Below are 16,032 nucleotides of genomic sequence, written 5' to 3'. Positions count from 1 at the left end.
ATTAAAAAGTCCTTGAGGAAAATATTGATCAATTAACTATTTTTTTAAAAAGGTATTATTCCCTTTGAATTATTACCTATTCTATTCTTGGGCATCCTCAGGCACAAGGACCCTTTGATTAAAGAAGGTAATTTTGACTGATTTATAACACTTCCCATTATGATGTTACAGCTAATGCTCCTTATTCCATACTTAGCCCAATCTTCTCTTCATTATTCCTTCCTTAAAAAACCAAGACATTCATCAGATGCCACAACAAAAAAGAAGATTCTTTTGTATGTGGGAGGATACCTTTTCTTGAATTGTTAAAACACCAGAGTCATTTTTTTTCAGGTGTACATGGCTGCTTGGGAAATTGTTCCTGGCTGTCTCCATATGTACATATGTTGTGGAAACCTTTTGGGAAAAGTGTATTTTCTAAAACTAGCTAATAACACCACTTTTTTTTTTTTGAATAGTGCCATAAAATTATATATCAATGGAAAGATAATTTAATCAAGAATGTAATGCAATAACTTTTATGAAGGATTTGCTATTAGAATAGCAGTTACAGTATAAAGAAGAAAAGTGAAACACATAGAAAAAATGAGATATACAAAATGTCAGCATTCCAGGAAAAAACAACTCTTAAGTAAAGACTCTGAAGCAAGCATTTTTCAAAGTTCTATTTATTAGAATAGGTAAACTGGAACATCTGGGAAAATCTGAATCTGAGAGGTCCGGGTTTTCCCTCAGTAAATCAAAAACCCCAAAACCATTCCCTTCCTCCTCAGTCGATCACATGCTCCAATCAACCACCGTCCCATCTCGAGACATCATTCCAACCACTCCTTCTCCAGATGCAGGATTGCCCTGACCTTGACCGACAGGAAGAATGCTATTATGTCTACAAACAACCCCTCTACTAAATCCCCCACTCCTACTTTCCTACACATGAGAAGGTGGCAGCATGGAAGCTTCCGGCCTAATATGGCTTCCAAAGCTGACAGGCATTGCCCCCTGCAGAAAAAAACACACCCTGAAAAATAAAACAGACAAAACACAAAAGAAGAAGTTAACACCCCCCCCCCTCCTAATAAGGTTAACACTTATCACCATAAGAAAAAAACGAGATATACAAAAATTATCACCATGTCAGTTAATACTTGGTTGGGTAACCTTTAGCATGAAGTACGGCCTTACAATGTCTTCCCATGGAGAGAACCAAGTCTTTTAGTTCTGCAGCTGTTCTAATGTGAAACCAAGATTGACTGATGGCTTCTATTAACTGGGTTTTGTTGCTGGGTCGCTTCTGACTAACAAGTTTCTTTAGTTGGCTGTATAGATTTTCAATTGGGTTAAGGTCTGGGCTATTCCCAGGCCATTCCAGCAGTGGAATAGGATTATCTTGAAAGTCCCCCCCCCCCAAAAAATGGTGTTCTTAGCCATCAAAGCTCAAAAATACACTTTTCCCAAAAGGTTTCCACAATTTTGGCCACTACTGTAGGTGTATAGACAATCACCTTGTTTAAGCAGTAATGCTTACCCAAATACCTACATGCTAGTTATATACATGCAGCAAATCCTTCAAAACCAAAGTGTTTACTCTGCAGTAGGAATGTCAGGGAATGTGCACATGTAAGAGTATAAGTGTGTGTGCACATGCATGCATGCATAAGTGTATACACACACATGTACAAACAGTTAAGCAAATACGAGAAAAAAGTCCAGTTTCTGAGATAAAAGAGCCTCGGTGGTACAGCGGACTAAGTGCTGTTAAGTGCTAGCACTTAGCTGCCAGCTGCCTGCAATTAGTGCGAGTTCAAATCTCACCAGGCTCAAGGTTGACTCAGCCTTCCATCCTTTTGAGGTAGGTAAATTGAGGACCCGGATTGTGGGAGCAATAAGCCAGCTTTGTATAGAACAACACCGCTCGGGGGTGGGGGTGGGGGGCAAAAGCCCTAATAAGCAGGTATATACATAACAGTATTGCATAGGCTATTGCTATAATGCATTGTAAGCCGCCCTGAGTCTACAGAGAAGGGCGGCATATAAATTGGACAAATAAATAAATAAATAAATAAATAAATAAATAAATAAATAAATAAATAAATAAATAAATAAATAAATAAATAAATAAATAAAGGATCTGTACATGGCACAGCAGAATCAACATGGATCCTCATCCAGGGGTTCGGGTTTTTATTTTTTCAAGTTTTGAAAACGTTTTTTTTTAAGAGACCATTTTCCCTTGAACCAACCTTGAATTCTGTCAAAGTCAATTTGACAGAATTTTCTTCCTGCCTTGCATTTCTACTAGTACATTATATACCATTTGCATGCGGAAAGAAGTTATCTCTGTATATCATTAACATACGGTGTCTACAAAAAGGCTGCCATACACAGGGGAGGAACTAGAAGGAAATTTCATTTGATTCTACCAAGGCCAAATTTGCCACAAGAAGAAAATTGCCCTTTGGAAATTTCCATATAAGTTCAAGATGAATGGGGTACTTTAGATAAAAATCTCAGACATTAATATCTGAAAACTATGAGAAGGTTTTATTTCACTTGTTTCTCGGGTTCTCTTTCCTTCAACCTCCTTTTTGACCTGAGGGATCTTTCATTGCCACCATTTTGGGATACGCATACTCAGCTTAACAGCTTGAGAAGAATTTCAGGTGAAATAAAAAAAAAAGTGGTTTGAAATATTACAAACGTTTTTTTTATGGTGAGTGGGGAGAAAGCTGATTCTTATTTTCCTGCAAGTGAACATGGAGTTCCTTCTGAATTAAACATTTTAAATGGTGTTGATTTTTATTTAAATGTATAAGGTGATCAGCTTCGGAAAAGGCAAAATATCAATAGCACTTAGACCTGTATACCTCTTCATAGTGCTTTTACAGCTCTCTCTAAGCGGTTTACAGAGTCAGCCTTTTGCCTCCAACAATCTGGGTCCTCATTTTTACCCACCTCGGATGGATGGAAGGCTGAGTCAACCTTGAGCCTGGTGAGATTCGAACTCCTGGAGTGAGCAGTGAGTTAGCCTGCAGTACTGCATTATTTGATTTCCATAGCTGCCCAACTCAACCAAGCAACTCTGGACAGCTTTACAATTCTACCCTTATAAAACATTTATTTTTAAAAGCATTAAAACAATAGAAACATTTATGAAATAAATAAGTACAAATGGAAGCTGTAATGATTCTTCAGGTAATAATAAAGCCAAATAACGGAACCCTTAGGACATTCTGAGACCCCGACCAGGATACATTGCCAAGTTTTTAAAAACTTTGTGAAAAGCCAACAGGGTCGGGGCTATTCTAATCTCCGAGGATAGCAAAAGCAATAGAGGAGGAGGAGGAGGAGGAGGAGGAGGAGGAGGGGGAGGAGGGGGAGGAGGAGGAGGAGAATAGCAATAGATAGCAAAAGCACTTAGACTTACATAACGCTTCACAGTGCTTTACAGCCCTCTCTAAGCGGTTTACAGAGTCATCGTACTGTCCCAACAATCTGGCTCCTCATTTTACCCACCTCGGAAGGATGAAAGACTGAGTCAACCTTGAGCCAGTGAGAATCAGACTGCAGGCAGCTGGCAGTCAGCAGAAGTAGCCTGCAGTACTGCATTCTAACCACTGCGCCTCCATGGCTCTAGCTATCTTACAGTGTATGAATTGACGGTTAGAGTCCAAACCATGGGAAAAAATGCCACTCCACTCTCCCTGCCCTGGAACAGACCCCATTTAAGTCTCAGATATGATCCTCTCTAGATCTCCAGAAGGTAAGGAGAGACATGTGAGAGGTGATTTCAGACAAGCAAGATTGATGTCATCTCTTCAAAGTAGACCAGACTAGGAAAGCAAAGTTAAAAATTTCAGGTGCCAAAAAGAGAAAATGGGGAGGGGGGGAGCTTATTATATTTTTAAGGAATATCCCTTGTAAACGGTAGGTGATTGACTGGAAAGTGGTGGTGCAGTGGTTAGAGTGCAGTACTGCAGGCTACTTCTGCTGATCTCCGGCTGCCAGCAGTTTGGCAGATCGAATCTCACCAGGTTCAAGGTTGACTCAGCCTTCCATCCTTCCGAGGTGGGTAAAATGAGGAGCCAGATTGTTGGGGACAATAGGATGACTCTGTAAACTGCTTAGAGAGGGCTGTAAACCACTATGAAGCGGTATATAAGTCTAAGTGCTATTGCTATTACTAAAGTGCCTATGACATCTAATGCATAAAGCAAAGGAGAGCTTTTCTCAAGACTGCAGCCAACAGAGAAGAGTTAGATTCATTTTCCAGGCCTGTTGCACTTCCAGTAATTATCAGAATGTCCAGCTGGTGTTATTTGCATTTTAAAATAATAATAATAAAAAACCTTGCATGCTTAAGTGCAAAAGACACATTTAATCTCACATCTCTATCGCCCCTTTGTTGCTTTCTCCACAACTCTCGGTATGCATATTTTATGTGTCTAGGTAAGTTATTTTGGGTCACCATGATGTAACCTCCTTGGGTGGTTATTGCTGCGTGGCCAAGGCTTTGTTATCAGCCAAATCGACAAAGTAATTTTATAGGGATAATGTATTTTTGTTGGCGATTTTGTTTCTTTGCTATCTGCTTAGCAAATTGCATGAGTGTCATTGAAATGACCTGGCTCAGAGTTAGCTGTTTAGCACTAAAAGCTGTGTGCTGGCAAACTCCATTCTCATTGATAATCCACCACCAGTGCCATCCTTCCAGGATGTTGCTGGTGGCATAAATGCCATCACTGTCAGCTCAATTACGAAGCCAAGAAGAAGCATCATTCTTCCAAGCAATAAATAGAAAGTGTCATACACAAAAGATGCCAAACAGGACAATACTGGGGGGGAAATGAGAAGGAAAGTAAGCCAAGTCTTGAGATATTCCCTGCCTTTAATTGATGAATTAGATGCACACAAAGAAATCTTCTCCACAAAGGAATTTGGGAACACTGGCATTCAAACAACTGCAACAAAACTTTGTAGTGCTACAATAATGTACAATATAGAATAGAATAGAATAGAATAGAATAGAATAGAATAGAATAGAATAGAATAGAATAGAATAGAATAGAATAGAATAGAATAGAATTCTTTATTGGCTAAGTGTGATTGGACACCCAATGCTTTAGTGCATATGCTCTCAGTGTACATAAAAAGACAAGATACACTTGTCAAGAATCACATGGCACAACACCCAGTGACAGTCAACACAATCATGTTATCAGATACTCCTATCTCCCAAGCTTTCAGTTGCCTTTTGGTAATACTGTATGTATGTATGTATGTATGTATGTATGTATGTATGTATGTATGTATGTATGTAAGGAAGGAAGGAAGGAAGGAAGGAAGGAAGGAAGGAAGGAAGTTCTTAATAAGTAAACATTACTCTGAGTAGTTCAATTTGTACAGCCAGATGTTATAACTTAGGGCTCTGATCAACTGAGTTGACTATTTTATTGTTATGAAGCCTTTCCTTTCCTTTTCTTTCCTTTCCTTTCCTTTCCCTTCCCTTCCTTTCCTTTTCTTTTCTTTCCCTTCCCTTCCCTTCCTCCTTCCCTTCCTCCTTTCCTTTCTTCCCCATCCCATTATACTTCCTTTCTTCCTTTCGTTTCTTTTTCCTTTCCCCTTCCTCTTCCCCTCCCTCTGCCTCATAAATCCAGATTCTCAGTTCATTTCCTGCATGTCTCCATATACAACTATAAAGCAAACAGATGTAACAGATCCTGTCAAAAAAGGAAAGATCTTCATGTAATAAGATTGTCCTTACAATATACCAGTTCCTGTTGCCAAAAGACAACAGTGTCTCTGCCAAAAGGAAGGGCAGCCCCTACCCCCTTAACCATCTGCTTCTCTTCATGCTAGAAGTGCTTATTTAATATGAAGGAATGTCTAGGTACTCAATTTCGCCAACACATCAAGGCTTTCTCTTAGATTACTCCTACTGCAGCCAAGACTCCAAGGACTACAGAAGACTAAGCAGCTTATTCTTCTTTCTGGTTGTAGTCCTAATCATTCCTGAATTTCAGGGAATTTCTGATTGTTCTCGTGTATCAGAAGGCATTGGCAAGTCAAAAGAGTAAAGAAAGTGCGCGCTACTTCTACAATAAGTGGAAGAGAGAAATAAATTGGTTCACATTAAATAGGAAATCGCATGGCTTCATACATTCAGAGTCTAATGCAGGAATTGCAACGGGGTTCATCTCTGAAAGCTAGAGTTTTGCAAATGTTACAATTAAATGTCACCGTTTCCCAGCCTTCTTTTAAAGTAGCAAATGTGTACATTTGGGGAAATAGCGCATTTCACAAAATAAGGCAACCCTGTTTAATTTGTGGGACAATTGTGAATCATAAGCAAAATCGGTCATTAGATGTGCATATATTTTCCAGCTATTTTTTTTTTCTTTCGTCCCATCATATCCAACCCTACAAGTTTTCTTGGCATGGTTTTTCAGAAGTGCTTTGCCAATGCCTCCTTCTTAGGGCTGAGAGAAAGTGACTGGCCCAAGGTCACCTTGCTGGCTTTGTGCATAAGACCGAACTATAACTCACTGTCTTCTAGTTTCTAGCCTTAACCAGGGGTGGGCTGCTGGGGGTTCGCAGAGGTTCCGGAGAACCTCTAGCTAAGATTCTGTGCGGTTCGGAGAACCGCCAAATCCAACTCCTGGCTGGCCCCTCCCACCCTGCCCCACCCCTCCCAGGAGTCCCCATGCAGCCCATTTTGGATGCAGTTAAGTGCAGGGCATGCACGGAGGCTCAGGGAGGTCAAAAAACAGGCCTACCGGAAGTTCGGGAAGGCGCCCTCCAGATTCTGGGGAGGCCGTTTTCACCCTCCCGGAGGCTCTGGAGTCCAGGGAGGGCAAAGAATGCCCCCCATGCCAGTGGTGGGTTCCTCCCGGTCCGGTTTGGCCGAGCCGGTAGCGGTGATGATATGACATCACCGAACCGGTTCTCCCCCCCGCCCTCCCCCCCATGTTATTCTTACCTTTTATTTGGTCCCACCCCCAATCTATTGCTGCCTCCTGAGTCCCAGCTGATGACTAGAGGGAAAAAAATTGTTTAAACTCTTGCCGCGGGGCTTCAAAGGGCCGTCCTACAGCTGATCACTGTTAAAAGCAAACAAATGAGCCAGGTCGTAAGGGCGAGGACTGGTTGTAAGTGTGAGGACCTTCCAGAAATGACTCTGACCAGCTAGCCACGCCCACCTATTCACATGACCTCCAAGCCACACCCACAAAATAAGCCACGCCCACAGAACCGGTAGTAAAAAAATTTAGAACCCACCCCTGCCCCATGCTGTGGTGCAGGAGGCTGACTAGGTCACGCCCACCATGGCCACGCCCACCCAGCAACTGGACAGAAAACCCCTTCCTAATATTTTTGAAGCCCACCCCTGGCCTTAACCACTACTCCAAACTGGCTCTCCATTCCCCAGCTAAATTTATTTTTTAAACAGAAAAAAGTTACCAGCATTTAACTAAACTCTATATTTAAATATGATTTTGTAGACATAGTTTTCCACCCACCCTGAAGTCGGTAAAATTTTAGTTTGGAAACAACAGGTCATCCTTGTTTAGAGACCAAAGCTGGGACCAGCAACTCGGTTGTTAAATAAAGTGGTTGTTAAATGAAATGCTGACTCGTCGTGCCTTATCTCACATACAGGTGGGGAAAAAAAATGCGAGAAGCATTTCATGGAGATTTAAATTGAATATATTATAACGCACAACATCTGCTTGATGTTCAGTAACAGTCAGATTGCCTAATAATAATAAATTTTAAATGCTTACCTACTGTTCCCTGTTTCCCATCCAAATCTCCCCTCTCCTGATCTGTCCCAGCTAAAGATGAGTGCTTCCTCAAGGGGACTCTAGATTAAAAATAACACTAAAGTAAAAGCTCTGCTCTCTACATTCTGCACCTTTTGCAGGATGCCTCTGCATTTGGATGAGCTTCTTTTTTATTTTTTTTGCTGGGCTTAATAAGTTTGTCAAGTTGCCGGTTTTATTTTTCTGCAAACGATTGTTTGATTTGGCTTCCCTTTCTGAGTCCTTTCTCTGGCCAGTTGGAAAAGCCGAAGCTTGCTGGATGGGGTTGATGAGTCTCTAAGTGAGAAAGGGAGAAGCTGATGGTGTAATTTTCAGAATGTGTACGGGGCTGCCCGACGGAAGCGTCTATTAGAACTAAGCACTAACATGTGTCCAAAGCACAAGGGAGACCAACCAACTAAAGGGAGCAGGTGTGAGTATCGGGATCCAGCAGTAGATAAACCAGGACAGCTGAAATGAGGTTTATTTCCAACTCTAGTTCCAAAAACTCTCATCTCATCAACAGAATTGCCGAGAGCGTTTGAATATAAAACTCACAGATTACCAATCATCCCTTCTTCGTTATGTCTGTTCTCCAAAAGAGAGAACAACAGGACCAACTGAACATTTTTAACAAGTGTTCTGACTTAGGCTTCCTTGGAAAGCATGGGGCAAAGTCTTAGTCCCACAAAACCTCTTTTATTTATACGACTGTAAATTGCTTTCATTTACAGTCCCCAAGGCTTGATAAACAGTCTTTCAGAGGAAGGTTATCAACACCCACCTATCTCACGTGGAATGCTGCCAGAGAGCTAATTTCCAGACGCAGGGCAAGGCCAAACTTGGCACAGAGTCACAAACAGAATTTTCAAATCTTGAATTGGGCAGATGAACTAATTGCTTCCTGCAAAAGCTCACATCCTATTTGCTCTTCTTTTTATGTCTTATGGGAGGGGCCAATCATCTCCAAGCCTTACTCCCAAGTCGACCCTGTTTTCTTATTTGTTCTTGTCGTCTCGCAGCTCTGTGCATGCGCACACTGGGAACAGGCTCCCGCTGTTCTTCTGCCTCGTTGCTGTCAGATTCTGGAGGCTGCACATAACTATCAGATGGCCTTGGCCCCCTCTCTGCCTCCGATGCAGAGCCCTCATCTGAGCTTTCCCTAGAAGGACTGGCCCAAGTTCCTCCCCAACCTCCTCACTGTCTGACTCTGCTGCCAGCTCCACTGGCCACCGGCAGGCCACAACAACAACTTGAATTTTTTTCCCATTGGCTCTGCACACACAAGGTTAACATTGAGATCTACTGATTGGTGAAAGCTTTGCGTTTCTCTAAGTTATGTGTACAAATTAAAAAGGGGCCTCTCTAGGAGTCTGGGGAGGGTGAAAACAGCCTTCCCCCCCCCCCGGAGGTCCTCTGGAAAACAACCCATTTGACAACTTCCGGTGGGACCCGAAGGCCCAGTTTTTGCTGTCCCCAGCCTCCAGGGCCACTCTAGGAGTCTAGGGAGGGCAAAAACGGCCTTTACCCCTCCCCCCACCCCACGGAGTTCCTCCGGAAAACAGCCCATTTGACAACTTCTGGTGGGACTGGAAGTTGTCAAATGGGCTGTTTCCGGACTTCAGAGGAACTCCAGAGGGGTGGGGAAGGCCGTTTTTGCCCTCCCCAGACTCCTAGAGAGGCCCTGGAGCCAGCTGAGAAAGAAAAATGGGTTTACCGGGCTATCATGTGTCAGGAGCAGGGGGAGGGGGGTTGTGCGCGCATGTGCAGGAGTGGGATAAAAATAATTATGGGTGTGGACATGCATGCGTGTGACCTCCCCGCCCCCCCTCCTGGCATGCGATGGCCAAAAGGTTAGACATCACTGGCCTATAACCCAAAGCTCATGGACTAACTTTCAAATACTATAGCGAAAAAAAAGAGAGAAAGAAACATAACAAACATGTTTACAGGTTTACTTATAGAACTTAGAGTTCTGTAAGTGGTAGGAACCAGCCCAGAAAAGCTAAGTGAGTTACAGCTAAAATGAATTCTACAATAGGAATGAATTTCGACTGGGTGGCTTGCAGAATACACCTGCTGCAAAGCAGATGCTTGATGGAGGGCAGGCCTCATTGTATTCCAATCCATAAATTCCAGGTTGGAAGCAACATTTCACAGCTGGCAATTGAAGAGAGCAAAAAGCACATTTGGTTGTGCTGGCATATCACCCTGTGTTATATTTGTCAACAAATGTGCTTCGTGATCCGTCATTAACATTCTGATTGATTGGCCTGCTACTCTGGCACACTGCTCTTTTTTTTTCTTCTCTTCTTTTCTCCAATCGACAGTGCTGTTCTCTCTCTCTCTGAAATGTGTTTGAAGAAGGACTGGCACTAGGAGGTGACTGGCAAAAGGCGGTTATTGGCAACAAAAATATAACAAACCAGTAATGTTCATTTGAGGGAAACATGAGTCTTTTTCTATATACCTGGCTTAGAGAACCAAAGGTGCTTTTTCAAAAAGGCAACTAGGCTTTCTTTGTTTTCTTGAAGATGATTTGTTTGTCATCTGTTATGGCCAGTAGAGCTGGCAGCAGAGTCGGACAGTGAGGAGGTTGGGGAGGAACTTGGGCCAGTCCTGGGGGCTGGGGAAGGCTCGGATGATGGCTCTGAGTCGGAACCAGAGAGGGGGCCAAGGCCATCTGATAGTTATGTGCAGCCTCCAGAGTCTGACAGCAGCGAGGCAGAAGAACAGCGGAAGCCTGTTCCCAGTGTGCACATGTGCAGAGCTGCCAGGAGACAGGAATAATTAAGGAAACAGGGTCGACTTGGGAGTAAGGCCTGGAGATGATTGGCCCCTCTCATAAGACATAAAAGAGAAGTGAACGGGACGTGAGCTTTTGCAGGAAGCAATTAGTTCATCTGGCTGATTCAAGATTTCAAAATTTTGTTTGTGACTCTGTGCCAAGTTTGGCCTTGCCCTGCATCTGGAAATTAGCTCTCTGGCAGCGTTCCACGCTAGATAGGTGAGTGTTGATAACCTTCCTCTGAAAGACTGTTTATCAAGTCTTGGGGACTGTAAATGAAAGCAATTTACAGTTGTATAAATAAAAGAGGTTTTTGTGGGACTAAGATTGTGCTTTATACTTTCCAAGGAAGCCTAAATCAGAACATCATCCATTCCAGTTCTGCAACTGAACTGAACTGAACAAGCTTCTTGGATGAGAAGCAAAACATCTTCAAGGGAAAAAAACAACAACAAGAAAGTCCAGTTGCCTTTTGAAAAAGCACATTTGGGACAACCATGACCTAGATGACTGCAAATCTCCATAGACATCTGACTTAGAGAAACATATGTTGTTGTTTTTTTGTTTGTTTTTTTTTGTTTCATAATATTTCTTCCAAAACTTCCTGAAACCTCCTAAATCTGTCTGATAACCATATTCTTATAACATTTGAAAGATTAGAAGAACAGTCACACTCTCTTCAAATGCCCAGCTTTCATGCTTTAATATGAGAAGTTACTTCAATGCATTCATCTATATCGTTCAGGATAAATACACTGAAAAGAAATCAAACTACACTGAACTTGTAAGTGTAACTTGCAAGAACTTGTATGTGTATGCGTGTGTGTATGTGTGTGTGTGTGTGTGTGTGTGTGTTTGAAATGAATATTTGAATCCAGCTTTTCATTCCTATCTGTAGTTTATGGGATCCCTGGTGCTACCTGAGCCTTTTGGTTTTCTGTCAGACGTTTCATTACCAAAGTTGGTAACATCATCAGTGCACTGATGATGCTACACTGATGGCTTTATCTAGTTTGGTAATGAAACGGCAGGACAAGAAGCAATGGGTGGAAACTAATCAAGGAGAGAAGCAACCTAGAACTAAGGAGAAATTTCCTGACAGTGAGAACAATTAACCAGTGGAACAACTTGCCTCCAGAAGTTGGGAATGCTCCAACACTGGAAGTTTTTAAGAAGATGTTGGATAACTATTTGTCTGAAGTGGTGTAGGGTTTCCTGCCTAAAGCAGGGGGTTGGACTAGAAGACCTCCAAGGTCCCTTCCAACTCTGTTATTCTATTCTAAAGAATCTGAGATGGGGCCGTGAGCTCCAGGCAAACAGAGTTTCCACTACATTTGTCAGTGGCGACCAATTGAGCATTCCATCCACGTGCACATCTCTGATGTGACAGTACAAATTAACTCCCTTCTAAATATTATATTGGTACTTAGTCAGCAAATTACAGTAATGACAAGTGTCTAACCATTCCCAAGAGTAGGTCTACAAGAGGTCATATACATCATTATTGTTTATCACTGGTACAGAGACACATAACTGTCTCATTTCCTTTATTTTGGATTGGAATGCTAATTTGAGGTGACCAAGCTAACAACAGGGGCAGAGATGCAATTTATAAGAAAAATGCCACAGTCATCCTCCTCCTCCTCCTCCTTGTTTCTTCTTTCTTCTCATTTCCCCTTTTCTGCTCCTCCTTCTCCCTTCCTTTCCTCCTCCTCCTTTCTCCTCCTTCATCTCTCTTCCCCCTTCCTATTCCTCCTCCTCCGTTTCCTTCCTCCTCCTTCTTTTTCTCCCTTCCACCCTTCCTCCTCCCCTTCCTCCATCTTCACCTTCTTAATTGATCTTCTTCTCCACCCATCTCCTCCTCATCTTCCTCTTCCTTCTCCTCCTCCTTTCTCCTTTCTCTTCCTCCTCCTTTCTCCTTTCTTCTCCTTTCCCCTTTTCTGCTTCTCCTTCTCCCTTCCTCCTCCTCCTTTCTCCTTCCTCCTCCTCCTCCTTTCTCCTTTCTTCTCCTTTCCCCTTTTCTGCTCCTCCTTCTCCCTTCCTCCTCCTCCTCCTCCTTTCTCCTTCTTCTTCTCTCTTCCCCCTTCCTCCTCCTCCTCCCTTCCCTTCCTCCTCCTCCTTTTTCTCCCTTCCACCCTTCCTCCTCTTCCTCCTCCCCTTTCTCCATCTTCACCTTCTTAATTGATCTTCTTCTCCACCCATCTCCTCCTCATCTTCCTCCTCCTTCTCCTCCTCCTTTCTCCTTTCTCTTCCTCCTCCTTTCTCCTTTCTTCTCCTTTCCCCTTTTCTGCTTCTCCTTCTCCCTTCCTCCTCCTCCTTTCTCCTTCCTCCTCCTCCTCCTTTCTCCTTTCTTCTCCTTTCCCCTTTTCTGCTCCTCCTTCTCCCTTCCTCCTCCTCCTCCTCCTTTCTCCTTCTTCTTCTCTCTTCCCCCTTCCTCCTCCTCCTCCCTTCCCTTCCTCCTCCTCCTTTTTCTCCCTTCCACCCTTCCTCCTCTTCCTCCTCCCCTTTCTCCATCTTCACCTTCTTAATTGATCTTCTTCTTCTTCTCCACCCATCTCCTCCTCCTCTTCTTCCTCCTCCCTGTTTAAGTGCAGTTCTAACCGAGAAGGCTGTCGAAATGGGCTATGCCAGTTGCAAAAAGAATTGCAAATTCCCTTCCTCTCTGGAAGCCTGATAAGAAACTAACACCACAACAGGAATCACGACCGTAATTGGTCTTTAGTGTCAGTAAGCGCCAATTAACTTCACGCTGAAAAGCAAAATTTAATTTAGCAAGGCACGACGTGCCTAGCTGGAAAAGCTCACCCATCGCTGACACTTTGTGAGGAAAAAAAAGAGAGATGTAAATTTTAAGGAGCTTAACTCGGGACAGAAATCATTCCCGTGAATTGCAAGGAGAATCAGACACATCATTATTAAATACACCACAGAGAAGTTTACTCATGTAATCACTTCTAACAGACAGGCCTCGCTGGGCGGGAAAAGGTACAGTTCATATTTTGCAGACAAGAGGAAAAAAAAACAACAAGAGAGAAACCCGCAGTGGAAAGAGATGAGAGAGCAAGGCAAAAAAAAAAAAAAAGTCCACAAAAATGTACACAACTCACTTTAAGATATGCATTATGCAGCACATACTGGCAATTCTGTCCCATGATCTGTTGCTATATTTTTCTGATTATACATGACAAACTCGCTCGTTATAGAAAGCCTCTCCGATAATGAAGGGCAATCTGTCACCTTCACTTTCTGTTTTTTAAACATTTCCATCTCAAATTGATCCCTTTTCCAGATAGGTTCCAGACTTTTTTTTAAAAAAAAAAGCAATATTCAAATGTGCGAGCATCTCAGCTTCCCCCCCCCCAACACACACAACCAATTTTTGAATGCGATTTTCATCACTATTTACCATTATTTAAATGAAGACTAGCATTTGAGGAAATAAAAAATCTCAGGCGTGACTGAACTGCGGTTCGTCTTTAGCTCAAAACAAAGACAAAACAACCAAAAAGGAAAAAAAAAAAGGAGAAATATACACATTTAAATGCAAACCTTAAAAAGAAAAACAATCCTCATTTTCATTCCTAGTAATGAACTGGGGGAAAATAAAAAAAAACATTCTTCAAGAAACAGAAATACGAACTGTTGGTTTTTAAAGATGCCTAGTAATTTTATCTACGTAAATGCCATTCAGGTAGGTAAAACTTACAAAGTTTATAAAAGTTTATATAAAGCATTTAAACTAGTTTATAAAAGGTATATAAACAGGGAGCACATCAGTGGTGAGATTCAAATAATTTAATGACCGGTTCTCTGCCCTAATGAATGGCTGGGTGGGCGTGGCCAGGGTGGGTGTGGCCAGAGGGTGTGACAGACAGGACTCGGCTTCCTGCACCCTCCCCCCAGGAGCAAAAACAGGCCGCAGAAGGGATGCGCCACCCCTCCGTGCCCCGTTTTGGGCCTAGGAGGCCTCCCTGCACTTACCTGGGAGCCAAAATGGGGCGCGTGGGGACTCCTGGAAGGGGTGGGGAGGGGAGGGATGGAGCCAGCCAGCAATTTAACTACCGGTTTGCCTGAACCAGCCAGAACCGGCTGAATCCCATCACTGGAGCACACCTCTCACTCAGTCACACTGATGATATTGTCTAGCTAGGTAATGAAATGTCTATAAGCAAAACAACAGGCTTGGAAAGCACCAAGGAGCCCACAAATTAATTTTCTCTTGTTTAGTACATTTCATAATCTTTGTTTGTTTTTTAAATGTAGATTTGATACATGGATCCACTCATAACCAAGGTCAAAAATGTGCTTTCGTGTTGCAAAATCAGGCAACTTGGATTTCTTCTGTCTGGATCCCAAAATAAGTCACCTCCCCCCCCTCCCGTTTTCTTTTTTGAACAGGACATTTCAAGACTTAATGATATGTCCATCTGGTGAAAGGACAGAAATTTCTAGCAGGATTATACATTTTAACCAATTCCTCCGAAATGCTAAAGAAACATTCATCAACTTAAAAGCTGTAATACAGTAAAGCCACTAGCATTATAGACTTTTAAGTATTAGGAAGAGGAATTTAGGCGGGCCGTCTGTGGGAATTGATGTAAATAACAGGGGGAAATAATTTTAAAATAACATAGGATTGATCGGTGAACACTTAGTGGAGTAATCTCCAGTCTTTCATGGAAACCTCCTCCATGAGTAAGTGGGAGGGAACTTTAAACATCTTTAACTAGGCAAAAGTGATGCTACATTTTTTGGGGGGGGAGGTATTGTAGTTTATGTTGAACAGAAGTTTCCAACAGAGCTCCTAACCCTTTAATAATTGCAGAATTATTACAATATTTGCTTCAGGCTTTCTTGCATTATCTCAAAGATTCCAGATACTTATAGGCTATTATTAGATTCAGATCCCTAGGTTTAATTTAATTAGACAAAGCCAAGGATGCTGCAGATCAGTGGGGAAATGAAACTAAAGAAAGACAGGAGACACAACAACTAAGGATAGCAATAGCACTTAGACTTATATACTGCTTCACAGTGCTTTTACAGCCCTCTCTAAGCGGTTTACAGAGTCAGCATATTGCTCCCAACAATCTGCATTTTCATTTTACCCACCTCTGAAGGATGGAAGGCTGAGTCAACCTTGAGCTGGGAGGAATGATGAATGGATGGATAGATGGATAGGGAAGGGAAGGGAAGGGAAGGGAAGGGAAGGAGGGAGGGAGGGAGGGAGGGAGGAAGGAAGGAAGGAAGGAAGGAAGGAAGGAAGGAAGGAAGGAAGGAAGGAAGGAAGGAAGGAAGGAAGGAAGGAAGGAAGGAAGGAAAATAGTTGTAGCACTTAGACTTATATACCACTTCACAGTGCTCGACAGCCCTCTCTAAGCAATTTACAGAGTCAACCTATGGCCCCCAACAATCTGGGTCCTCATTTTACCCACCTCAGAAGGA

General features: G+C 42.6%; 1 long non-coding RNA gene across 1 annotated transcript in view; it reads right to left on the bottom strand.

Annotated features, from left to right (window-relative positions):
- Positions 1–790: 790 nt before the first annotated feature.
- Positions 791–16,032, bottom strand: part of LOC132711916 (uncharacterized) — a 33,285-nt gene continuing 18,043 nt past the window's right edge. The window contains exon 3 of the long non-coding RNA XR_009622637.2: positions 791–1,018. This is a non-coding gene — a long non-coding RNA (uncharacterized LOC132711916). The remainder of the gene's footprint in view (positions 1,019–16,032) is intronic.

This window comes from Pantherophis guttatus, chromosome 12, assembly GCF_059756535.1.
Source record: "Pantherophis guttatus breed Tessera chromosome 12, ASM5975653v1, whole genome shotgun sequence".
Lineage (NCBI taxonomy): Eukaryota > Metazoa > Chordata > Lepidosauria > Squamata > Colubridae > Pantherophis > Pantherophis guttatus.
This window is presented reverse-complemented; position numbering and strand designations above follow the sequence as displayed.